General features: G+C 43.4%; 1 pseudogene; it reads right to left on the bottom strand.

Moving 5' to 3' along the window:
• Positions 1 to 1,732: 1,732 nt before the first annotated feature.
• Positions 1,733 to 8,085, bottom strand: LOC100602133 (annotated as a pseudogene).
• Positions 8,086 to 27,980: the final 19,895 nt, after the last annotated feature.

The raw sequence follows: 27,980 nt of genomic DNA, 5'->3' as shown, positions 1-27,980 counted from the left end.
TGCCCAGGCTGGAGTGTAGTGGTGCGATCTTGGCTCACTGCAAACTCTGCCTCCTGGGTTCAAGTGATTCGCCTGCCTCAGCCTTCTGAGTAGCTGGGATTACAGATGCCTATCACCACACCTGGCTAATATTTTTTGTATTTTTAGTAGAGACAGGATTTCGCCATGTTGGCCAGACTGGTCTCGAACTCCTGACTTCAGGTGATCCACCCGCCTGGGCCTCCCAATGTGCTGGGATTACAGGCCCTGGCCAGGGGCCGTTTTAAACAGCGAAATCACCAACAAAAAGCACCAAGATGGAAACATATGGCATTAAATACACCACAAAAAGGACACTTGTTTACATTTATGTGAGCTGAAAAAAGAAGGCAGAGCGTTCCCCTTGTTCATTCTGGGCTGGGAACATGCACACTGGGCAACTCAAATATTTTGCTGTTTTGCGCATGTCCACAAATGACATGAAAACACTGGGAATATTGATTTTGAGGTGACAAACTTTAGCAAGTAGGCAAATTTGCACATACAGAGTCATAAATAATGAGTATTGACTGTATGTATTTCTGAAATATAAGGACTCTTTTAGAAACATCTCAATTACCGTAATTACTCCTAGATTCCTTAGTCTTTTTTCTTCATCTTTGTGTGTAAACTGGAGATTCCTTAATATTATTGAATATCCAAAGTGCACATTTTCCCAATGTCTCACTAAAAATCATTATGAATTCATGGATTTAAGCATACTTGGTAAATTTTAATTCATGATAATGATGATGATTATGAATTTTATTTATTATTATTTTTTAACTTTTATTTGAGGTTTGAGGATACATGCTCAGGTTTGCTATATAGGTAAATTTTATGTTACAAGGGTTTGATATACAGATTATTCTGCACAATCTGTGCTTCTCAAAAGAATGGGGGGAATCACCTGAAAAATAGTCACATGGTCTCCCAAACTCGCAGTGAAATTAATGAGGGACTGATGGGCATGACTCCCCAAATTTGGATGATATGGTTTGGCTCTTTGTCCCCACCCAAATCTCATCTCAAATTGTAATTCCCACATGTCAAGGGAGGGAGGTGATTGGATCGTGGGGGTGGTATCCCCTATGCTGTTCTCATGATAGTGAGTGAGTTCTTAGGGGATCTGGTGCTTTTATAAGTGTTTGGAAGTTTCTTCTTCATTCTTTCCTCTCCTGCTGCCTCGTGAAGAAGGTGCTTGCTTCCCCTTCACCTTCTGCCATGATTGTAAGTTTTCTGAGGTCTCTCCAGCCATGTGGAACTGTGAGTCAATTAAATCTCTTTCCTTTATAAATTGCCCAGTCATGGGCATTTCTTTATAGCCGTGTGAAAACAGACTAATATATTGGGTCTGAATCCCCAGATTCTAACATTGAAAGTCCACTGGAGAGAGGTGGTGCAGTGAATCGGTAAAAAAAAGAAAAGAAAGGAAAAAGCATAATCATTCTTCCAACAGGGCCACTGCTCTTCCCTGGGGAAAGAAACTGTTGTGATGAAGGTGAGAGCAACAGTGAGTGCACCATGGCATAGCGCAACCAGCACAGTTTTAGAGCCATATATTACCTGGGTTCCAATTGAAGTCTTACTTCTTACCAGCTGCAGACCTGAGGCAAGTTGTCTAACTCCTTGAGGCTTAGTTTTCTTATCTGGACAATGAGAATAATCACAACCTCACAGAGTTTTTGGCAGATAAAAATCATATATGTGAAGAATATGACACATAGTAGGTATTTATAAATGCTAGTTAGTGTTTGCTGTTGTTTTTTTTTCAGTGTTCAGTTTCCTTTAATGACCCCCATCTCCCTGAAGGGCAGGTGCAGGCAGCTAGGCAATGGCAAGAGATGCTCACTTGATGATCTTGCCCTGACTGAAGGCTTGGCCCACATGCTAGAAGGCCCCCTCCCAGCAAAAGTACTCTCGAACCAGGGCCTGGGTCTCCCTGCTGCCAGGATCCAGTTTCCACCATATATATGACTTATAGTCCCACCTGCCAATCTGGACTCAGCGAAAAGGGAAGCTCCTGGCCCTGGAAGACCCAGACTCAGAGCTGCTGTTGTTGGTTCCAAAGAAGACACTGACAAAAACATTCTTCCTCAGCTTGGCCAGTCACTGGAATATTCCAGTGATGAGATTGAAACTCATAAAGATCTGGGTGAGTTCTTCAAGGAAGTGATACTCTGAGAACTACAGGAACCAGCCGTCCTTATTGAACTGCTCCCAAAAATATGGCAGCACCACAGAGAGTGTATCTTCCTTAGAGTACCTGCACTGAAATGTATCCAACACAAAGGTACTCTTGGATGGTAAGTGAAGGGGTCCTTGGCCTTGGGCTCAGCAGCCAGCACCTGCTCACATTCATTCATCTCCTCCTCAGAAGCAGGGGCAGCTGCCTTTTTATCCTCTTTCTGCTCAGCCTGAGGCTTCTGCTTCCCTTCCTGTGAACACTTCCTTTTCCATGGGGTGTCCTGTTTAGGGTGGCTGTCTGCAAACTTTTTAGCATCAAACTGGGCTATGCTCTCACACAGATTCACTTCTCCGCAAACAACCTGGAATTGGGGCTGGTTAATGCAGGTGAGGAACCAGCGGCTGGTGTTGGGGAAGGCCTGGTGGAAAGAAGGCTCCAGGACCTGCTTATAGAGCTACAACAGCATGCAGACAACTGTGATATCAGCCAGTGGCGCTTGTTCACCCACCAGAAAAGTCCTCATCTTCAGGTGAGCATGCAGCAGCCCCAGAATCTACCTCACCTCCTTCTTTGCACTCTCAGTGGCCTTTTTATTATGCTGCATGACGCCCACGGTGAGGAACACCCAGGTACTGGCACTGTATTGCCGTCAGCAAAGCTCACCCACTGCACCACTGGGGCTGCTGCCGCTAGAGTACTTCCCTGCAGCCCCTCATAGTAGGCAATGGCATTGCTCTCAAACACACAGAATCCATCATCACCCTCAAATGCTGGAAACTTGCCGGCAAGAAATTTGCAGAGAAATTCAGGGGTGTTGTTGGTTTGGCCGAAGTGGGAGTGGTGTGGTGCGGAGAGCATGTGGACCTGAGCCTGCTGTACTGAGTAGCAATGAACACTTTGAAGGCCCTCAGGTTTTCAGGATATGAGTACAGGGTCCCAGCTGCCGTGGTGATTCTGCAGAGAAAGGGGGTGTTGCTGTTATTTTTATCATATGCCTGATTGCGGCCCTCTGAGGAAGGCCGATAGGCAGACTTTCTATCTCCTATGAGCGAGGCAGTGGGGAAGGGAGGCAAGAGGAAAATGCACTGTGGTCAGGTGAGTCACACCATAGTGGTAGGATGGGGCTGAGAGTTGAATTCTTGGCCTTTGGTCCATAGCTCAGTCTAATTAAAGGAGCCAGGTTCTTGATAAGCCATTGCCTAAATGATTAAAAAAAAATACCAGCCCTGGGGACAGGTACATGTTTTGCTCTCTGACCCTAGGCCACCTTGCCCAGAGAGGAGGCTGAGCACTGGGCAGCCTTGTTTATCTGGCCTCTTCTCATCTGGGTTGTGGGTTTATCTGGATAGAGTCCCCAGCTGTTGACTTATGTTTCTCCCCCATGCACTTCAGGACAGAGAGCTGCATCCATTGGGATGGAGCATCCCTATTGAGTGACCTCTCTGGCCTTTTTAGGACACATTACCCTTAGACTATTCAAGTGTGTGTTTGTGTGTGGTACCATAGCAGGGCTGCACAGAACTCTAATTCAGATTAATAGGAGGTCTAAAAGGTGAAAAACTCCATAAAGAATATGAATCAGAAACAAGAATCACTTCACAAGGAGACTCCCTTTCCCCTTTCTCTTTCCCTCATTCTCTCCACTGTTTTGATAAATTTGATGCTCACCCCAGCTATGGCATCATGGTAAAGACTTGACATTTTTATATTATCAGTTTTCCTCATAAAGTGGAGTTATTCTGAAGAACTGGGCTACCAAATGTGAGCTAGTATGGACTAGTGGCTAAGTCAGTGGATTTGGGTGCAGATGGCCCGAGTTTGTGTCCTAGCCCTGTAGCTCTGGGGATGTGTGACCTGGAGTAAGTACCCACTTTGAGCCTAAGCTTGCTTATATATGTAAATGATCTTGGTTTGCTTACATTTTCTATTGCCTCACTTTTTTTGCAATACTTGTGTTCTGATTGAAACTGGAACTGTGACATGTTTTGAGAGTGAATAAATGCTGAACATCAATATTGAAATGTTAGGTGATTATAGTCATGCCTTGGAATGTTCTGGGTCATGTTGTTACAGAGGAATGGTTTTGCTATCCATGTGCATAGAAGCCAATACTATGGGACCAGCTTTTGAGAAAGGAAAAAGCTTTATTGCAAGTAAACTGGCAAGGAGACAGGAGGCAACGTTCAACACTGTCTCCCTGAGCTGCGGTCTAGGGGCAGATTTTAAAAGCAGAGAGTAACAATGAGAGAGAGAGTGAGAGGAAAATGCAATGAGGCATGATCTAAATTGGTTTATGCAAAGAGGTGATGCTGAGTCCTTGGCTTTTGGGTCTGTACCGCAAGGAAACAGAGCACCCTTGATTCTTAATTTGGTCCCTGTTTCTCAATCCAAGCCCTTAGGTTCCACCTGTGGTTGACTTTGTCATTCTGGCCAGCTCTGGGGTCACAAATTGGGCATGCTGGTTCATCTGGGTAAGCTCAGGTTATGTGACTCGCAACCTGGGAGTCCATTGCACGGAGAAACAGCTCATTATTTTGCTACCGACAAAGTTGAACCCCATCGAAGTGGTTCTGTGGTTACAATGTCAGGGTGTCAGAGAAAAGGCCAAAAATGTTCTGAGGTACTATGTGGGGAAGATCCAGAAGAACTGCAGATTTTGCATAAGGAAAGACAAATCAATGTCTCTCATTTTTAATGTCAAGAATCAGAGCATTGAAAGAATAAAGGTCTCACACACTATGGACTATGGAGCATGACAATGGGTTATTCTTGGCAATCCTAGAAATAAGAATGGAACCCAAACTCTGTTTTTCTATATTTGTCCTGCTCAAAACGAACAACATTGGGGGCCATTGATGGCCAGGTGCCTAGGATCCGTCTTCTTAGTGCCTAGGATAAGTCTACTTAGAGCTAGAGTTTCATCCAACAAAGCCACTGTTTCTGCACTAGCGATGTCCTGATACTGGAGAGCTTGTTGTTTGAGAGGTCCTACATTGGGTGGGGGCATGAGGGGAATGGGAGAGTTTCACATTGTTCACTGTTTGACTGTCTTCTCATAATCCACTTCTGCTTTAAGAGCCTGGGAGATGGGGAAGGGAGGGTGCTATATACAAACTTTGATGGACTTGGGTTGAATCTATGGTAAAATGTGCTTACTGGAAGGTGAGGACTGTAGGAACTCTGAGTTTAGCAAAAGGCAGTGACTGGAGAGAACTCCACTGTCCTAATAGATTTCAGTATAATGAAGCTAAACCAGGAAAGGGAGAAAGCAGAGATTTTTGGATTTTAGGTGGCTTGTCAAAAGCTTCTTCAAAAAAGCTTTGTTATTGTTGTTGGGGCTGGGTCTTCTGACTCCATGGAAGGTGCCCTAGCACTCCTGCCCATAGCTCCTAATCCAGGAGTCTTTTGGAACATCTGTCAAAAGGGGTACAAGATAAATATAATAAAAGTGCTTTGTAAACAATGATCTTCATGAAACTTTAAACTTGTGTAACCATTGTTAACAATCCATTGATCTTCAGTGGAGTGCTTTCATTCATCACAAATGAGGTATAGAGAAATCTCTCCCTAATATTTGGTCGCAAGTCTTTGTTGCTGTTCCAGGAAAAAAATTCGCCTAGGAATGTACCTTCGTGGAATCATTTCTGGATGATGCCATTTTCTTCTAAGTGTTTACTGGTGAACCCCTGGAGCAATATTATCCCCAAGATACATTAGTTTGAATAATATCTGACCTCTTATTCCTTTTAAAAAAGGAGAATAATCTTGATAGTTTGCCTGCCATATGTTGTATGTGACAATTTATCATCTTTAAAGGAGTCAGAAAAAGAGATTTCTGTTCTGGTAAATTGGGAGACTGGAAAATCTGAAATCTTTCTATTACCACACAACTAAAATGATAGATAAAATGTAAGAGACATAATTTTAAATGCATGGATGGCCTTGTAAAAAAATGAGGAAAGTTTTCAGAGACCAGGGATGAAGTGAGAGTGGGAATGAATGAGCGCTGATGTTACTGGCTGTCTGGGGGCATCTGTAGCCACAGACATGGAAGAAGACAAGGCACCAAGCCTGGGAAGAGTTGGAGTGGTATCTTTTCTCCACGCCATATGAAGATATGATCCACAAAGGGCTACACTCTTAGTAAAATGTAAACCGAGAAAAACCCTCCTGCAGAGGCAAAATGCAAGAAAACTTGCCTGTCTCAGCCTAATCTTGATTTTGGGTAAAGGGGAAAATATATCCTCTGTGTATCAGTGGACATGGGTTGGCCCTGGGGTGGGGTTGGTGCCAGAATGCCTTTTGCAAAATTTGAGAGTAAACAAGCTAAAATTTTGGTGAACTGGAAATGAGGCCCCAAAAGAGAAGACACACACATACACATAATCATTCACAAAGGAGAAACAGGATTAATAGCAAGGAAAAAAAATGGTAGAAATAAATCCAAATACATTTGTAATCACAGTAAATGTTAATAGACTAAACTGTTTAAAAGACATAGATTACCAGACTACAGAAAAAAACCCCAAAATATACTATTATAAAGAAAAAGAAGAGGACAGCAGAAGTTTGAGAATAAATAATACTAAAAGCTATAACAGGCAAAGAGTAACAAAAGAAAACTGGTTTAATAACACTAATGTCACACAAAATATACCATGATCAACAAAGTATTTCTAGAGATTGATAATTCTTATATAATAATAAAAATTTTAGTTCACTAGGAGGGCATATTTCTAATCCACTTATACTTAATAATATAGCTCTGAGGTACGTAAGACAAAGATTAACAGAACTGTAAAATCCCCAGCGTAGTAGGATATTTTAACATATTTCTCTCAGCAATAAATAGATCAGAAAAGAAAATATGCAAGAAGAAGGAAAACTTGAACAACATCGTTACTCATTCACTCATTCAATATTTCGTTGAATGCCTATAATGTCAGGCATTGTGCAAGACACTAAAGAAACAACAGTGACAAATGGGTTCTCTTGGAGAAGTACTTACACCAGGAGATATACTCAACAATGTCCACAGCAGTATTGTTTAATAGCAAAAAGTCTGGAAACAATACAAACATACAAACAACCATTACAGAATAGTGTATTCACATGCTGGAATACTATACAGCAGAGAAAATAATGTTACACATTTTAATGGAGAGTACAATCAGAAATATAATGTTGAATAGAAAAGAAAATTGCTGAAGAATTAATACACCATAATATTATTTCTATAAAATTCAAAGGAATGCAAAACTAAGTCAAATGTTTTTTAGAAATATGTACATCTGTTGCAGAACTATAAAGAAAAGGAAGGAAATGTTAACATAAAGTTTAAGAAAGTGAATCCCTCTGTGGAAAGATGATGTCTGCCATCAGGGGCACTAGAGAACTTCAAAGGAAAGCTCCCTGTTGTTCATGTTTTATTTTTCAAGTTGGCACCAAGTAGATTTATGGTGTTTGTTTCATTATAATGCATATACTTTACATACACATTATATATTTTAGTACATGTAAAATATTCCATAATAAAAATGTGATAGTATCCCTACCCCTAAGGAACTTAAAATTATCCAAGGCAGGTAGAGAAGAGGTAAATGAAAAAATATAAATAAGAGACTAGGACACCCAAAGGTCATTCAACCCAGGGTGATTTTAGAGATTAAAATGGGACCAGATGGCTGCATGGGGGCTGGGGAATACAAGGGTGAGCTAAAAAGAGACCTGGTCTCTGACATTTTGAAGCTTGTCCAAAGGGGAATCAAGGAATTTCTTTTTTCAAGAGGTTCTTACGTCCTGTGATAGCAGAAGGCATCTAATTTATGCATATGAATATAAACTCTGTGTATGTTTTGGTTATTGCTGTAACAGGTCATGTCAAAACTTAATGGCATAAGGCAACAATCTTTTTATTATGCTCACAATTCTGTGAGTCAGGAATTTGGGCAGGGTATGGCAGAGATGGCTTGTCCCTGCTCTAAGCTGTATAAGGTCTTAACTGGAGTAGCTCAAATGGATGGAGATGGCAGGGAAAACTTGACTGGGGCCATATATCCAGAATCCTTGGTTCTATCAGCTGGGTTCCCTGTTTTTTTCTCCACATGGCATCAGTCAGGGCAAAAACACCTAAAATGTTTTCACTTACATACAGTCAGGGCAACACCTAAAATGTTTTCGCTTACATACTTAACTCCTGGGTTGTAGAACTGAAACAGCCAGGAGTTGGTTAGGCAGCCTTCCATGAAGCCTCTCCATATGGCTAAGCTTGGGCTTCCTCACAGCATGGCAGTCTCAGCATAGTCGGATTTCTGACATAGTCCAGGCTTCCCACAGAATGAGTGTTCCCAAAGAATATGGTTGAAGTTGCAAGGCTTCTTATGCCTAGACTCGGAAGTGATGCAGTGTCTCTTCCACCACATTTCATTGGTTACAGAGCCAGCCTGGATTCAGTGTGTGAGTAAGTGTATGTGCATGGACATGAGTGTGTGTGTGTGTGTGTGTGACTATATAAAGACATAAGTACTGAGAGGCATATTCACTGGGGGCTGAGGGGGCATCTTTGGAGACAATCTCTTACAGTGTATGAGCATATATCCCTGAATATGGAGAGAGGAGACAAGAGACAACCGCTGTAAATACCATGAAATTGGTCTGTACACAAAGTCTGTATATGGGATCCAGAGCTCTGGGATTTGTTGACTCTTCTCTCTAACCCAAGTGACTTTGGACTGTCACTTCCCTCCTTTGATATTACTTTGTTACTGAATGGGAGCTGAGGAGACCTGAACCCCTCCTATTCTCTGAATTTCATTGAAATATAATGATTCGTTCATTAATGATTGATTGAGGGTTGAAAAATAATGATATCCAGTTTTATCATTTATTTTTTCATTTATTAGCTGGAAGACTTCTCTGAAGAGGCACCTCTCTTGGTCTACTATTTCATTACCTAGTGGAACAGTTCCTATAGAAAGTCAGGATTAATGATTGATTTTTTTTTTATTTACAGGTTTTCAACAGAGGGAAACAAGTAGACATTGTGTGCCTCTTGATGGAAGAACACACTTCTAAAGTTCTGCCCCCACAAAACCAAACCCGAATCTGATCTTGCCTTTACACACAGCTACCTGTTTAAAGGAAATACAGAGGAGAGAGGGACATTTTGCACTATACCAAGAGGATGCAAAGACAAAAACGAGAACAAACTAATAATGGCTTGTGGGAAACTTGATGAATCAAATTTCCTTTAACAAACAGAAAAGGGTAAGTGTGGGGGATGATGGAGAGAAAACCTATAAACAAAGAGACATATGAAACTAAAAGGCATATGAAATAAATTAAAGAACAGGCACAGTTAAATTATATTGTTCAGGGATTTATCCTGGGTGATAAAACTAACGAATTGCAAGGAAGCAATTATTATAAAGACACATGCATGCGTATGTTCATTGCAGTACTATTCACAGTAGCAAAGACCTGGAATCAACCTAAATGCCCATCAATGTTAGATTGGATAAGGAAAATGTGGTGCAAACACACCATGGAATACTATGCAACCTTAAAAAAGAATGAGCTCATCTTCTTTGAAGGGACATGGATGGAGCTGAAGGCTATTATCCTTAGCAAACTAGCACAGGAATAGAAAACCAAATACTGCGTGTTCTCACTTGTAAGTGGGTGCTGAATGATGAGAACACATGGGCACACAGAGGGGAACAACACACACTGGGACCTACAGGAGGGTGTAGGGTGGGAGAAAAGAGAGGATCAGGAAAAATAACTGATGGGTACTAGGCTTAATACCTGGTGATAAAAATAATCTGTACAACAAACCCCCATGACACAAGTTCACCTATGTAACAAACCTGCACTTGTACCAATGAACTTAAAAGTTAAAAAACTGTCAGAGTAGTGGTTTTGTCTGGAGAGTGTGTTTGTGTAGTGATTGAGATGGGGCACACAGAGGGGCTTCTCATGTAGATGCAAGTTCTAGTTCATGACATAGGTGGTAATTACAGAAGGGTTTGACTTATAGTAATTCATTAAATTATACTTTCGTTTCATGAGTCTTTGTATATCCTGTTTTATGTTAGAAGAAAGAAAGCTTTTAGAAACCAGAAGAAGCATACTCGCAATTTGGAAGCCCCTCAGCCTCCCTCCATCCCATCATATACACATGCTCACCTCCTCTGTTGAGCCTCGAGGCAGTGCTAGTCTCCGGGAAAAGATACGTCTTTGGAATTCAGAGACCAGGCTTTGAATCCCAGTAGACCACTTATTAGTTCTAGGGTGATCAACCCTTTCAGTTTGTCCGGGGCTGAGGGGATTCTTGGGATGCAAGACTTCCAGTGCTAGACTCAGGAAAATCCCAAGCAAACTGGGACAGTTGGTCACTCTGAGTTACCCCCTGAGCCTCAAATCCCTTACCTGTAAATGGGGACGTGAATCCCTACGGTGTTGAATTGTGAAGATTAAACAAAATGAGAGATATGAAAACCCTGAATATACTGTTATCAGACTGTAAAAATTTCAGCTCGATTTTGCTCATCAATTACTAAACACATATAATTATAGCTACCACATGTAAGATTCATTAAGTGAGGCAGCCTTCTAAGTCCTTGCTACGCAAAGTGTGGTCCTTGGATGAGCACCACTGGGATAACCCAGAAGCTTGTAAGAAACATAGTTTTTCAGACCCCACCCCAGACCTGCTGAATCAGAATCTGTGCTTTAACAGGATCCCTACATAGTTCATGTGCATGTTACTGTCTGAGGAGCACTGCTCTTAGCATGTGAAGAAACTCCTTTAATCCTTAAGACAATTCTTTGGTTCATATTCTGATTCCAGAACCTCACCCAGTCTTGGAGTTCCAGTACCCAGCACAAGGCCTGGCTCAAGGTAATGATCCTGAATAAATGTATATTTTATTCCTTTTCCCATCTGGAAGGGTTGGGAGAGGGCTGCCAAGGGCAAGATCTTATCTGGGAAGGATTTACATTCCATAGGGTTTAGAGGGACTTGAACCCCTGAGTCCTGGGGCTTTATCTAATTCAAGTTTGTGGTGGAACAGAGTGAGAATCTGGATTCCTTATCCCAAAGCTCTGCAGCCATTTCTAGTCTATCAGTTCACTCAATTCTTGCAGAGGAAGAATTGAGTGAGAATAAGGAAATCACTGGTTTGATGACCCAACCTTTCCTATTGATAAATGGGTGTGTATGTGGTTGCAAAAGAGCCAAGAAGACACTGAATGGGGGAACAGCCTTGAGAGCCAACAGCCAGGGAAGAGCTGGTGCCAACTGTAAATCAGTCAATGGATTGCTCTGGGTGTGTTTTTGAAAGCTCTTGCTCCACTTCTGGGTTCCTCAGCACTTGCCCAGAGGGAATCATTAATCAGCCTGATCACCTTAATTAAAACTCCCCTATAATTTTATTGGGGATTTATATCTATCTGCAAAAAAGCTCAATTTTCAGCCATTAGGTGCAATGAGCTAAACTCTGAGTCATAGTGGACTCTAGATTCCATCAACACCTCCAGGGCCGAGCAATGCATGGATGACTTTGAAGGTTTTATGTACGTAGAATAATTATTACTACCAACAACCATTACCACCACTACCATTACTACCACCATTACTAAATAACAGCAGCTACTGCTACTATATACCAGGCACTGTGCAAAGTTTTAAAAATGCATTATTTTATTTCATCTTTACAGCCGTCCTATGAAGTAAGAATTATTATCCCTATTTCATAAATGAAGCAATTGAAATTTCGAAAGATTAAGTAACATGCTCAGTAGCAGAGCTAGTGAATGTCACAGCTGGAATTTGAATACAGTTTGCGTCCATGTCCTTAACCACTGCCTCCCAAGATGCCAAGGTTTTATTATGCTTCTCTCACTTTTGGGACCTCATGGCATTCCCATGAAGATCTTTGTCAACCCTTCCATTGGTAAAGGGATTGTATGTGTTGAAATTTTTTTTGCAACAAACATCTGAGTATGTGTCTCTATCTGCCTTAAACTATCAAGAAATATGTCACCTTACATTATTGAATAATGGTCCAGAGTAAGGTAGGCATCAGAGAGTGTATCATCACAGTGGCTCTGGAGCTGTGCCTCTGTGATCACTCTGGCTGGATTTTTGCCGGCGTGGAGACTTCATCCTCAGAGGGGCTTCTCCTATGGTGTTAGTGTGGCTGTAGCCACCCTGGGCTTTGCTTCCATACGCCAGAGGAAAAGAAAGGAGTGATTACTAGGAGTGCTTTTTTTTACAGTGAGAAAATTTCCCTGCCTGAAACCTTCTGAAACCCACACTCATGTCTTAAAGGCCTGAATTTGGTCATCTGCACATCCCCGAACTAATTCCTTGGATGGAAATGCCATGAGCTGGAAAAGGCATGGAAAAATTGAAAGTATACTTTTGTTATAGGTAGGCATAGGATTAAGCTAGTTGGGTTAAAAACAATAAGAGCATCATCCCCACTCTCAGCCCCTAGATTGGAGTAACATTTCTCCCAAACTTCCTGGACACTGCATAGTAGATATAGGATGAAAAAGATGTTGGGACGAGAATCAAAATGTCTCATTACTCCTTCCTCCTCCTCCTGGGTCCCGCTTTCTTGGGGGATGCTAGGCAACTAACTAGAGCTATGTAGATGGCCTTGGTGTGCTACATTATAGTGGGTGGGGTAGACCTGTGAGTTGCTGTTCTCTTATAACATGGAAATTCTATGGTCTTAACTTGAACTGGAACCATGGATAGACCCTTGACACTGTAGCAGTGGGCGAGTTATCTTCAGAAAAAAGCCCTTCTGACGTCTCTCATTGCACAAATGTTTCCGGATGGTTAAAACAAACTTAGTAGTCTTGTAGGAAGATCACTAAACTAGGGTTCAGAAGAATAAACAAAATGACTCCTGTAAAGGACCTCACCAGAGCCTGGCATATAGTGGGTGCTGGCATATAGGAGGTGCTGAGTGGGTCGGCCATGTACAACATCATTACATCCATACAGATCTGTTTACCTGCTCACGGTCTTGGGCAGGTCACTTAAATTCTTGGAGCTTCAGTTTTCATATTAAAGGGTTTGGTTGCTCTTACCTATAAAATGGAAACAGTATCATCTTGCAGCACCTTGGGTGGGTTATTTTGTGGTTTAGATGAATAAAGGTGGTGGATGTGTTTGTAATCAGTAATGTAATGCTCAAAAGAGAGTAGCAGCAGGTTGCTTTGTCAATGCTTTATTTTGAGGAAGAAATTCATATTTTCAATAAATGTTATTGAGTATTTACTATTAACTCAAATGTTATTATTTACTTTGTGTTTGAGATGCAATGTTGAATAAGATGCATTCTTGGCCGGCAAGGAGCTCATATTCTAGCTAAGGACACTGAGAAGTGACGAAGAAGTCATCCCAGGTCTCTCTGGGAGCCTAAAGGAGGACCACAAACTCAATATGAGCAGGATCAAGAAAGGTCTTTCTAGGACATGACACTTGAGTCTGAGGGTGAACTGGAGTTAATGAGGAGGAGGTGGTTGGAGGCAGTGGAAACAGTCAGCGAGAAGATAAGTGCGATAGAGCTGGACCACTCCAGCCTGGCTGGAGCACAGCAGTGGGGGCATGGAGAGGGCAGGGAGAGGTTGGCAGAGGCAGATCACACAGGGCCTTGTATGCCATGCTAAGAATTTGGAATTCACCCAGAAGGGAAGCCCTTTGTGTGTCATTAACACCCACAATCACTTTAGCTGCTTTGTGGAAAATAGATTGGAGAGGAAAACACTAGAGTAAAGAGACCAAGCAAGAAGCTATTGCAGGACTTCAGGAAGCACTGAAGAAGGGAAAAAGAAATGGACATACCTGGATAATAGTTAAGAAGTCAAATCAACAGGATTTGGGGACTGATTGGATGGAGGGGTGACAGACAAAGATTTGAGGGTTTTACCAAGTCTCTGACTTGGGTGAATTGTTGAGGCCATTCAGAAAGATGGAGAAAGTAGGAGGAAGAGCCAACTAAAGGAAGCTGTACACTTTGCAGGTGCCTAATGGTTCCAGATGCCACTCTGGAAAACCTCCCAAGGATGGCTGTAATGAACATCTGGATCTGGGGTTGAAGCGTCACTGTTGGGCAGAGTCTCTGTGCTCTTCTTCATGTCCTCAGTGAAGATGGCTTGGCAAGCAGAACCATCAGTGTTCACATGTGTGCCAAGTGGATGAGTCTATACATGCTGATAGTTGGTATTCAGTCAACCAAGACAGGCAGTAGGAGGACTTTCGTCTGTGTTTTTGTGGCATTTGCTTGGTTTGTCTCAGACAGATTTGAATGTCTCTTTGCTGTTTGCAGATGTAGCTGCATGAGAATGCATTCCTTTTTCTTGTTCAAATATTAATAAAAATATTTTGCATAGAGCTGTGGGTGCCTTTCTGGAACCCCTAAGGGCGTTGAACAGCTCTGGCTGAGAAAGAATTGATCTCTGCAGGGAAGGAAGCTGTGTCTCTGTGTTGCACACCCGAGTTCCTCAGCTGAGGATTCAGAGCTTCTGCTGGTAAAGGGAATAGGATTCTCACTATTTTTTCAGAGGTGTTAGCATCTTCTGAGATGGCTCAGTTGCTATTTCAGTACTGGGAACCAATATGTCTGACTCTGTCCCAAGCTGAGCCTGGAAAGAAGACCAAATTCAATCCACCCGAGCGGAGCTGAGCTTAATCACAGAAAGCATGGTTTTCTCCCACATTCCAGGCCACTCACTACTTCTCATTTTGGACAAAGGAGCCCTGGGTGGAGAAGTGGAAAGAAATGAAGAAGGTGTGTTATAGGTGCCAGGCTAACCGTGCATTTCTGTTTGCCCTTTAATTTCCAAGACAGCTCTGTGAAGGAGACAGTCTCATTCAACTTAGAGATGAGAAACAAAGCCAAGAGAAGCTCACTTTACCCAAGACCACACCGTGGTACTTTTTAATATCATTGTGAATATATTAATAAACTCATTCTAAGTGAAGAAAAAAAAAAGGGACAGCCTGGGGTGAAGTCACAGCTCTAGTCCTAGGGCCATGCACCTTTCTCATGATGCACCTTTCTCGATAGGATACAAAGAAGAAAGAAGATCCATGGGGAACCTGAGTGACAATCATGTTTCCTTGTCTAAAATGAATATGACACCCCAAATGCCTAGGGAATCAGCAAGGTTTTGCTGAACTAATGGAAGCCATGAAAACTGAGGACAGACTCAAGGTCCAAAATGGCCTCAAGGGGCCGATAAAAGGCCAGTTCTAACAAGATGGTATGAAATGAGTGTCATATGTTAGATTCTTGAAAGTAGCACTAATTAGACCTGCCCGAGCATTATTACAGGTGCTTTATACAGATAATCTCATTTAATGAGCACGATTATGCTCAGAGGTAGGCAGTGTCATCCCATTTTACAGAAAGGGAGCTACAGTGTAGAGAGGCTAAGTAATTGGTCAAGGTCATGATGCTAAGTAAATGGTGGATCCAGATCTGACTCAGGATGAGGCGGTCTCATCTGGAGGTCCTTCCTCTTGACTGCTATGCATTGTCAGCTTCTGATAGCAGCTAGCTCAAACCCTGCTGAGTGAAACAGTTGTGTTTCCATTAACGTCAAGGGAAGAAATAAGGATGCTCTCCATTGGTGCTATTTAATAACTAAAAAAATTGAGTAAATAGAGCAAAGGAATGAGCAGAATTAGGGCTGGGCTAATCATTACTCATGGATGATATTATTATCAACTTAATAAAAACAAAATAAGAGATTAAACTAAAAAACTATTTATAATAATGTAAGATTGCAGTATGAGGGTGATATTTAAATGTAGCAAAATCAATGATTTTTCCATGTCAGCAATAGTCACTTATAAATCTTACTTTAAAAATCCCACTGAAAATAGGAATACAAATACAAAGTCCTTAGGGATAAACTCAGCAAGAAATATACATAAACAATATATAAGCTTTAGATAACAAAAATTCTCTGAGAGACATAAAAGAAAACATAAATAATTTAAGGGACATACCAATTTGAGAGTGGGAAGACCCAGTTCTTATGTGTATCAGTAGTTTCATATTAATTGTTGAGTTGCAATTCTGTTAACTCTATGACAACATATTTTTAAAATCAAGAGAATACATATTCATAGGATGGCAATAATCCTCAAATTAATTATTTGGTGCATTTCTTTTAACTATCATATATTTTTAATATGGGTTTTAAAAATAGAGTTAATACATGTGTTTGGTTAAAAAAAATCAAATTATACAAAAAGACCTATAAAGAGAAACAACTCTTTCTTGCTTCATCCTTCCCATCATAGCCCCATTCTTCAGAGACAGCCTGTTTTTTTCTTTTGAGATAGGGTTTCTGTCTCCCAGGCTGGAGTGCCGTGGTGTGATCACAGCCACCACAGCCTTGACTTTTTGGAGGCTGTGTTGTACTCTGCCTTAGCACCCCCTCCACTGAGTAGCTGGGACCACAGGCACATGCCACCATGCCCAGCTAATTTTTGCATTTTTTATAGAGACAGGGTTTTGCCGTGTTGGCCAGGCTGGTCTCGAACTCCTGGGCTCAAGTGATCTGCCTGCCTAGGCCTCCCTAAGTGCTGGGATCACAGGCGTGAGCCACCATGCCTGGCCCAGAGACAGTCTTTATTAATGCTTTTAGCTATTTCTTCTGAGCATTACCTCCATATTTTTAAAATATATTTTGCCACAATTTATAGATTGATCGATTCTAGACATTAATTACTGACTTCCTCCTATGACAGATGAAGATTTAATTTTCTTCCACCACCTCTGCATCTCTCCTTAATAGCTCAATATAATAATATCATTCTTCCCTTTTTCTATGGGTTACATTTGTTACTTCTAGTGATTTGTTTATGCTTTTTTTCTAATTATGTCAATAGGAGCATCTTCTGACTCCTCATTTTGTAAGATGAAGGCGCTATCATCCCCACGATCTCCTACCCCTTTCCACTCTCATTATCTGTACTTAGATGTCTACGTTAAGGTGGAGGATGTTTTTATTGTTTTATTTTACCCTAGAGTGTTTTTGTTTGTTCTTGTTCAACTTTAAAAGTTGACAATCAGTAAATAGGGATTACATGGCTGTGACTATGGAATCGTAATTCACTTCAGAGCCAACTAGTGCACTGTGAGGACAGTGCTTTCGTTGAACAGTTTTTTTTTTTGTTGTTTGTTTGTTTTTTTTTCTTCCTGGAGTTAAAAAAAGAGATTTTTTCTTTCTTTTTTCATTGTTTGCCTTTACTGTCTTTTTAAGTCTAAATTCTCATGAAAATGACACAAATCTCTCTGACTCCAGCCCCCAGTCTGTCTCCTGTCTCCTGTTTGGGCTGACTGCTCATCTTCCCAAGACTTCCCTCCACACTTGCTGATGCCTGGCTCTCCTGGTCCCCACAGGCTGCCTCTACGCCCTTATTTTGTTGGGCCTTATATCCTCATGACTTTCCAAGCAAAGACAGATAGGAAATAATTTTTCTCACTTTTACATAACTAAAATTGATTTTATTCCACTCTGATACTGAATGGCTTTAACTTTCCTTGATGATCCTTGCCTGAATCCTTTACTTCATTTAGGGCTGCAAACGGGTGATTTTTGAATTCTTTGGTTCCTTGCATATTTATTAGCTGGCATTCTTCTGTAAAGATGATTTTTTCATCATCAGTGAGGTGTAAACTACTATTCCTAAAAGTGGGGAATTGCTTAATCCTTTTTTCTTCTTCCAATTTTCAGGGTGAGGAGTTGATGAAAGTGTCACAGACCAGTTTTTTGTTTTTTTTTTTTTATGTCAAGTGAACATATATGTGAAACAGTAAGCAAAAGTTGGGTTGCCCTCCTGTCGGGCTGACACATAAGCAATCCTCTGTGATTGATAGATTTCTTCCTATCTGGGAGTCAAAACGACAGGGAAGGTTGGAGGGTGCTGCACCAAACAAATTCAAATCCTAAACCCTTGCTCAGCACAGGTGGAGGAAGAGGACAGACCTTACCAACTGGGAAGGCTTCTTGGCCAGCTTCTCCCGGCAGGAGAGGCAATGCACAGGAAATATCCTGGGCACAAACTCTACCCATTGTAATTTTGGTGTTTTAAATTTTCATGCCCCAGATGTTTTTAGAATAATTGCTGTGCCTAGTGAAGCTGTGCCTGCCTCTGCAAAGGCGGTCCCTTCCCTGAGCTTCCCGCAAGCCCCATCCTCTCACGGGGCTTAGGTAAAGGAAGAAGATCTCAAATGACTTCCCAGTCCTATTTGGTTAATCTGTTGTGCTACGATGAATACCCCTGGGTTTGGAGTTCACTGAAGCTTCGCAGTAAAACGAGAAAGGGAGCACATTTAAAAGGCTTCATAATCCTCTTGTCTCTTGAAGCAAAGATTGTAATTTCTGGTTCAAAGGAACCATAGCACAAAAAATCTGCTTTGTTTTGTTTGTCCCAGGGGAAAACATATAACCAACACAACAATACAACCTCTGGTTCTGTTCTGGACCCTGTGCTAGGCAAGGCAGCCATGGGGATGGAGCGCAGATGTGGATGTGTAACCATATTGACGGGGGTAGACAGTCATTTCCCTGCAGTCCCTCAAGAGAGCGTTTCTGCAAGCAAAGAGTTTCCCTATCAGGAAAGTGATGAGGTGGAACTGGGCAGAAGTCCTGTTCACAAAATGTCCTGCACAGTGTGGGCACAAAATAGGTAGTCTATAAATATCACCTTCACGCCCACTCTGTCCCCCACAAAGACAATCTCTACAATCTCTAGATCTGCAGTTCTGTGCCTCCATCTGCAAAATGGACTGATAGGGAGGATCGAGTGGAATGTTTCGAGTGGAAGTAGATGGGAAAGCTCTGTGCTCAGAGGCAGTGAGTTTAGTAGTGCCCCTTATAAATGAGAAAAGCTTTGGAGAAGACTCTTGGCCCAGAACCTCCCATCCCTGCACATGTAAAGGGGAGCATTTCTTTCTTTTCTTGTGGAAGGAGGGCACTGGAAAGGCAGAGCTGGGGGTGGTGGTTTGGAGTGACCACAGGGACTGCAGGCCTTCCAGATACTCTCCTGGAAGAGAAAGCAGAGTCTAGAAGGCCTTATCTCCTTGCCCTCCATGGCTTCTGCTTCTGGAATTCAGTCTTCCCATGGCTCCCACTTACTTTGCTATACATATATATATATATATATATATACACACACACACACACACACGCACACACATACACACATATATATGGCTCCCCTGCTAGTCTTCCCATGGTTCCCACTTACTTTGCTATGTGTATATATATATATATATATATATGTTTTGTTTCATTTTTGGAGACAGAGTCTCAGTCTCTTGTCCAGGCTGGAGTGCAGTGGCAAAATCTCAGCTCACAGCAACCTCTGCCTCCCAGGTTCAAGTGATTCTCCTGCCTCATCCTCCCAAGTATCTAGGACTACAGGGATGCACCACCACGCCCAGCTAATTTTTTGTATTTTTGGGAGAAATGGGGTTTTGCTATGTTAGCCAGACTAGCCTCGAACTCCTGAGCTCAGGCAATCCGCCTGCTTCAGCCTCCCAAAGTGCTAGGATTAGAGGCGTGAGCCACCGTGCCTGGCCCCATTTTGCTATTTTTTTTTTTCCTTTCAAAATGGAACTATTTTTTCCTAAGACTTGAATATTATTTTAAAAATTCAAACCCTACAGAGAAAGTTCAGATCCTTCTATATCATGGAGGAAACTACTGTTAACAGGCAGATTTACAGTCATTCAGACTTAAAAGATAAATATGTAGATATCTGAATAACTTACATTTTATTACGTAAATGGAATGTCTTTGATTCTGCACCCACCCCCCCACAGCATACATATGTATTTATCCCCATTGTTGGTGTAACCTGGTGTCCTTAACATCCCTCCAAGTCTGCCCACATTTAAACAGAATTTGATCCTCTGGAGTTTCAGAGCCCTTTTCCTCTTCCTGGCTGCTCCAAAGATTTGACACTCCGCTCCGTCTGGGACTCCTTGTGGAGTTATTGTAGACTTCTCACCCCAACGCACCTCCCGGGAAGCAGAGTTGTGGATGCGTATATCTATGTTTTAGAAAATATTTTCCTCTCCAGGGGCATAAACCATGGTGACATTCTGAGAGAGAGAGAGAGAGAGAGAGAGAGAGAGAGAGAGAGAACACGCACAGCACCAAGACCCTGATTGTTTGGGAACGCTATTCCTGAAATGTGCTTCATGGTTCTCTCCCCAAGAAGGTAAGTCTGAGAAGTTCATAACCGGCCCTCTGCTCTGGCCCTTTTTTTCCCCTTCCGCTTTTCATTTTTGATTAAAGCATAACTGAGATACAGTAAAGTGCACACATCTTCTATTTACAACATCATGTAAATAATACTGTAGCTGTCTGGTGTCAATTTTAGACTTAAGGGATTTTGATCTTTCAAGATTTCTATGTTTGGGATTATGGCCCAAACCCTCCGCCATCTGTGTAACCATCACTCAGACGAAGGACTGGACATTCCAGCAGGGTGCTTCCTCTTCCTGGCCTCCTTTCCCACTGGCCCACGTTGTAGAAGCTCCCGGGGTGCTTGTTAGGCCACCACTTTTCCTGCCCCCAGACATCACTTCCTCACTTCCCCCCAGCACCTTTTTCGAAGAAGTCACTACTCTGACAAAAACCAGACCCTTTCCTTCAGCTTCTTGGTTCTTCCCAGCTTCATTTTCCCTGCATCCTCACTTAGTCCTCGACCCGGGTGCAGACCAAAGCTCCCAGCAGCACCCCCGCCTGCAGCCCTGACACAGTCCATAAAGGGTTAAACCCGGGCAAGCACCAGCTCCACGCAGTTAATCCGGGATTCTCGGCACTGATCTCTGTGCCTGTCATTTGCATTTCTCTTCTTTGTGCAGGCTTTTCTTCCTCCCCTTCCCGGGGCCCAGGCGCGGGCATTAGCATACTGCGCCCCGCGCGCCTGCTGCAGGGGGCCCCCCGCTGTGTGCCAGCCTGCGCAATCTGCAGGCGCCATCAATTTTTCAGCACTTTTCTCATCATTACCGTCAGGCCCATGCGGCTCCCCGCTCAACACCCTCCTCGGCCGGCCGGCCGTGTCACTGCCGGCGAGCAGGCAGGCCAGGGGCTGTCACGTCCCTGCCGACCCTCCGGAGCACGCACTTGCTTGTTGAAACTCCCACCATAATTAATCACAGTATTAATCCTGGCCAAGCCTGTCTTCCTGAATAATTATGTCAACACGCTTGAGTGCCTGTGCCCGACAGAAATTTTACCAACCTTGAGAACTAGACTATATCCCTGAAGCCAGGACTGCCATGGGGGCCTGGGCTCCTTGCCTGCCCTCTGCGGCACACTCACAGCATGCACACACATACATGCACCTGGCCTGCTCGCACACATGTACAGGCACACACACTGCACAGAACCATAGGCGTTAGAGAGGAGCAGAACGCTGGAACTCACAGTAGACAGCATTTCTTTTCAAACAAGCAGGCATGGCCACACAATGAAGTTATCTTTAGGTAGCCAAGTGGGTGGTTGTCATAGCGATGTGTGCATTATTAAGAGAGTGTTGTTCATCCTGGTAGCTAATCTCATAATGAGGTTGGCTCATTATCAGGTCGAGCCAAAGTTGGCTTTTGCTCTCCTTTTTTGCTGGGGCCTGGGGTCCAGCGAGGTCGCTCCAAGCTGGATCACCGACTCCCAGCATCTGTCTTTTATTTGGTTACCCCAGCTTCCTTCTGTGCTCTTCTAGGGGGGCAGATAAAGGAGGACAGGGCTGGGCGGGGCTCCTGGTGCCTTCACCTAGTGTTTGTCCTGTAGCAGAGTGCCTGCTATAGTTTGTGAAACACTTAACAGCACTTGAGAACTACGTTGTCCCAGGCAACTAGGACATGTGAGATTAAACCGCAGATTGGTCTGCAATCAGCTCCTCTGCTTTCCTTCTGCACCTGTTTCTTTTGCCTGCTCAGTTCTAGGAAACCAGCCGTAAGGACCAAATAGTACCTTTTGTGTCATGATCACCATTTAATGGGGACTTCTTAATTCCCAGTGTTCACTGCAATTTTGTGAATTCCAAGATTCATGAAAAGTCTACCCGTCACCTCAAGTTCAGGTGCCTGGTGGCTGTTTCACCTTATGACCAGATGTCCAGTTAATTTTAAATCAGTTTGGAGATTGTTTGCCATTGCTTTCTTTGTCTGTCTCTATTTTTTTTATAGGATGCTACAATGGTCTATTTGGCTCAAATTTAGATTTCATGCTGCCTGTGATTTTCATTCTTGCCTCATGTTTTAAAAAATTGAGTTGCTTCTAATTTTCTCACTGTTTGGGACAGCGGAGCATCCTCTACAGAAGGAAAGGAGAAAGCAAACAAAATAATCTGGTTCAAATCTTCATCAGGGAGATGGTGGCCATTGCCTGAGAGGTGAGTCAGGAAATGGGAATGGTTTGTACCTTTATCACTAAGTGTCCTGTTGCAGTGAGCAAAGATGTGTCCTCTCAGGTACAGCCCTTGGTGATGCCCCCAGCACTGCCCTTGCAGACGCCCCCAGCACTGCCCATCTTCAGTACACCAGTTCCTCCAGAGCCTTCGGCGGTGTTCTGCAGCCCAATGAAGGGATGGCATTTTTTGGTAGGTTTTCTTAGAGCACAGTCCACTAACATCAGAGTCACTTGAGGACTAATTAGAAATGCAGATTTTGGGGTGCCCTGATCAACTGTTCCTCAGCTAAGCATGATGCACGTAGATTTTTTTTATGAGCCTTTTTGGTTTGTTTCATTTAGTAGTGTTTTTCTTTGTCCCTTTTCCTTTTTAAAAAGTAACATAAGGATTATTGTAAAGCTGGTTTAAACAATGAAAAGAGAAAATGGTTTCTAGTCCCCAGTCTGTCTCCTCAGGGACTCCTATACTTTTCTGTTTTTATTTTGTGTGTATCTTTCAGAGATATTCCTCACATACATATGTATATAAATTCTTTTAAAATCCACAATGGCAGCTTCCTAAATACACTGTTCTGTGTATTTAGAACAGTGCTTGCTTTTCTTTTTTCACTATGCAATATATCTTGGCTATGGTTTCATATCAGCATATTAAGATCTTCCTCATTTTTAAAAACGACTGCACAGTACACTTTGTATGGGATGTAGCATGTTTTATGGGTTTTGAATAAAGCTGGTGTCTGCTCCTAATCAGGTACCTTTCTCTCCTCAGGCTTTAAGAATATGGTCTCATAAATCTGCAACAACCCTTGGGAAAAGAGAGACTTTTTTTTTTTGGCCCTATTTTAACCATAGGATAGCCCATCTTGGTTTGGGTTCACCAGAGGTAGAAGCTGACACCAGGATTCCAGTGGGGGTAATCTGGAAGGTGATCATAGGAAATACCTGCAAGTCAGACAGGCGGGAAGGAGGTCATTAAAGGGGGTGTAATCAAGCAGGTTACCACTGTGGGCAACTGGGGCTTAGTTCTTCAAGGGCCACTCCAAGGCAGTGCAGAGCATGCCTTGGGGTTATTCCACCTGAAGAGTGTGGGGGAGCTGGCTACTGGTGACTGACAGGTTGCTTGTGGGAGTGGGGGTGCTAAATTCCCCTACCATTTCTGGCCTGCCTCACAGGGTATGGGGACTCCATTGACCAAAGAAAACCCTTAGCCCAAGAGATGCAGGTGCCAGTAGCTGGAAGTTGGGCAGTTGTGCACTGAAATGGTAAGGGCAATGGTTATGATTGTCATACCAACAGCAGTCATCACACAGCTGGAGGCTAGAGCTTCTAGATTCATCTATATACTTAAGAAGAGCAATGGATATGGATGCAGTGCCAGAAACACAGACTGTTTTCCTAGCTCTTCTCTTATTGGTGACCTTGAGTGTGTTGAGTCATTCAAGCTTTTGGAGCTTAACTTTCCTCATCTGGAATATGGGGCTAGTGGCACTCACTTCTCAGGATAACTTTGTGGACTAAACGAGGATCTCCAGTTTTGGAAAAAAGATTTCAGAGTCCTGAGTGCTAGTGATTGCTGCTACTATATAGCAGCCAATCCCCAGGAAAGAAGGCCATTAACATCCTTCAGAACCTGCTCAAGATCACCACATTTGGTGAGATCAGAGCCCCCATTCCCTGCACTCATGCAAGTTATTCTCCAAAAATGCCAGAAGTCAAATACAAACCAATCTAAATGGCACCAGGATACAAAGAAGAAGAGGAGGACAATGCTTCCCAGGGACATTCCTTCCATGAAGAGCACAGCAGACAGACCTTTTAATGCTGCAGTAGCAGGACCACCATGTTTGCTTTTCTGACACAGCCTAGATTTTGGAGTCAGAGAGATTCTTCGGAGTCTCCCTGTATCGCTCATCCAGGCTGGAGTGCAGTGTCTCGATCATGGCTCACTGCAACCTTTGCCTCCCAGATTCAAGCGATTCTCCTGCCTCAGCCTCCTGTGTAGCTAGGAGTATGTGGTGGCGTGTGCCACCACGCTCAGCTAATATTTGTATCTTTAGTAAAGATGAGGTTCCACCATATTGGCCAGGCTGGTCTCGAACTCCTGACCTCAAGCAATCCACTTGCCTCTGCCTCCCAAAGTGCTGGGATTACAGGTGTGAGCCACCATACTTGGCCAGAAAGATTCTTAAAGCTTGGTTAGCTCATTGGTTGCAAGCATTTTTAGCCTTCAAATTCTTTTTCTGTTTGTTTTTATTTATTTATTTTTTTTAGACAGAGTCTCCCTCTGTCTCCAGGCTGCAGTGCAGTGGCACGATCTTGGCTCACTGCAACCTCTGTCTCCTGGGTTCAAGCAATTCTCCTGCCTCAGCCTCCCGAGTAGCTGGACTACAGGCGCCTGCCACCACACCCGACTAATTTTTGTATTTTTAGTAGAGACAGGGTTTCACCACGTTGGCCAGGATGGTCCCAATCTGACTACGTGATCTGCCCACCTCAGACTCCCAAAGTGCTGGGATTACAGACGTGAGTCACCGTGCCAGCCCCAAATTCATTCTTTAAAGAGAATGGTACTCAGAAGCTTTGTCTAACAAAAGTGGAGGGCTCCTCAGGTGTGATTTGGTGGGGATCCAGGCCCTCTCTCAGATCCTGCCACACCCACCTCCTCCTTTGTCCACACCAGCATGCCTTAGGCTCCCCCAGGCTCTACAGGTGCTGTTTAAAAAACAATTTGTCTGGTACATCCCTTTGCAATGAACAGAAGAAGAGATAGGGCCCATGGTGACTTCATGTTGGGGCCTCTTTAAATGGGTGCAGGGAACCCAGGCCAAGGCACTTTGGTAGGGTAAAAAATCCTTGTCAGGGCTGTAAGACCTTATCTTGGAGAGGATGAAACTGGTGGCGACCTCCACCCCATTGCCCTAATTCTGTGCTTTAAGGATAGGTTTTTGGGTCCTTTTGCCTCTGATCCCCTTTATCCCTTCTCCTAAGCTTCCAGTCTGGCCCCAGGAGCTTGTCAACTCATTTGCTGTCTAGCTGAGCATCTTCCTTCCCCCATTACCCTTTGCTCTCTGGCACATAGACCAACAGAGATTCCTACTTCCTACCGGCCCAGAGGTATTGTACTGCTGGGCTCATCTCCCCCCTGCCAAGCCTTCTGCTTAGGAGAGGGGGCAAGATGCCCAGAGAGATGAGGTGACTCACCTAGTGTAGCTAAGCTGGTGCAGAGCTCTTTGGACCACATGTGATTCCCAGAAGTTTTTAAGCCACTGTTTTCAGGCATCTTCTGTTTTGCCTTTCTTCTTACCCGGATTAGCCTCTTCTAAAGAGGCCTTGTCTCGACTCCAGCAATCAGCCAAATGGCACTGGAGAAAGGCAGATTCTTGATTACTAATGAGCATATCGTTTCTCCAGGAAGGAAGAGTTGGAAATGGGGTTGGATGTTGTCATGTGGGTTGGCAAGAACAACACTGATCTTTCTGTTGTAACTGTCATTTCCTGGCAAGTGGACCCCTGGAGACTCAGTTTTCTCATCTGTGAAATTGGCACTGCGACACCTTCTCTCTTGAGTTGCTTTGAATACTACATAGAATGACATATGTGAAAGGACTTTGGAAATAGGAAAGGCTGCAGAACTGGAAGAGATTGTTTTATTATTGTACTTAGTTGATGGCTGTGGAGGTATGACTTCATTAAGGCTGAACGCCAGCCTCATAGGGAGCCTGGCATGGCCGGCTGAATGCACCTGCTTCTTCAGGGAACCTCACTCTGCCTGGTGAGAGCTGTTCCTTAGCATGCCCACCAGCAATGGGGATGGGAGTCAGTGGATGGGGGATTGGAGTCCAATGGCCACTGGAAAACAGGCTTCCCATGCTCCAGTGGGAAGATTCTGAGTGTGTCGTCCTTGGTATCTTAGAGGTTCCCTGGCAGCATCAGGCCCCAGTAACCTGCTTATTAATGTGTACTTTACTGGCTTTTCTCCCTTCCCTGCCTCACTTTCCCCTTTTTCCCTCATCCCTATTTCCTGGGGGTCTCCTCCCAAATAAACTACCTGTATCCAAGTCCTTGTTTCACAGACTGGTTTCAGTGGAACCCAAGCTAAGATGCACAGCCACTTGGCCAGCAGTGGGAAGAGGGCTGAGAGAGGATGTAGAAAGATCACAGAAGGTTAAGGCCTCCCATAACTGAGAGGGAGGAAGGGCAGCAGAGACTAGAGATCCTGGTTAAAAGGCCCAGGAAGGCTATAGGGCCGCTAGAACTACCTAACCCCTGCTGGCTCGACCCCAGCTGGACCTAAGGCTTCCAGCCCTGGCAGCTTGTCTTCAGAGTGTTCTCTGCCTAAGTCCACTGCTAGGCTCACCCATGTTCAGCTGTGGTGGGGACAGAGCACACAGGTGTTTAGTGCCACAGCAGAGGTTCAACATCTCAATTCAGTGCATGCCTGCTGAGCACTGTGCCACTTGGAGCCTCTGAGGCTCTGCCTCTCAGGCATTGGGGAATTCAGGCAGTGGCATAGGCACGGACACACATAGCACTTTTAGGGACAGCAAGTGTTCCCTGAATCAAGTGTGGCTGGCCACAGGGAGGGATGATTGGGGTAAGAGCATCTGGAAGATGAGGCTGGTCAAGAAAATTGGGGGCAGTTTGTAAAGGGTCAAGTGTGGGGCTGAGGAGTTTAGACTTTATCCTGAGGGTAGTTGATGAAAGTTTTAATCAGCGAGGGACAAGTTCAGGGTGGCACACTCATTTTTTGAGATTTCTTCTTGTGTCAGCTACCCCATAAACCACTGATTCCTGGCTGTCCTGAGAACCTCTGGACTTTCACTCTGGCTTCCTAACCTTTTTTATGACCAGATCTTCCCAGGGGCTACTTATGCTAGCAGCTTTTGGTCATATCCTACCTTGTCAAATAGAGAACCTAGGCCCATTTCTTTTCCCATGGAGTTTTTGGGAGTCAGGAAGACCTGAATTCTAATTCCAAGGCTACCAATTTCTGGCTGTATAACCTCAACATACACATCCATATATATATAAATATATATCTATATATATAGTTTATACATATGTATAGTTTATATATATATAAACTTTTATTTTATGTTCAGAGGTACATGTGCAGGTTTGTTATATTGATAAACTGTGTCATGGGGGTTTGTTGTACAGATTATTTTGTCATCCAGGTACTAAGCCCAGCACTCAGTAGTTATTTTTTCTGATCCTCTCCCTCCTTCCACCATCTGCTCTCAAGTAGGTCCCAGTGTCTGTTGTTCCTCTCTTTGTGTCCATGAGTTCTCATCATTTAGCTCCCACTTACAAG

The sequence above is a fragment of the Nomascus leucogenys genome, chromosome 4 (assembly GCF_006542625.1).
Source record: "Nomascus leucogenys isolate Asia chromosome 4, Asia_NLE_v1, whole genome shotgun sequence".
In the NCBI taxonomy this organism is placed as follows: domain Eukaryota; kingdom Metazoa; phylum Chordata; class Mammalia; order Primates; family Hylobatidae; genus Nomascus; species Nomascus leucogenys.
Note: the sequence above shows the minus strand (reverse complement) of the source record. Positions and strands in the feature narration are given on the sequence as shown.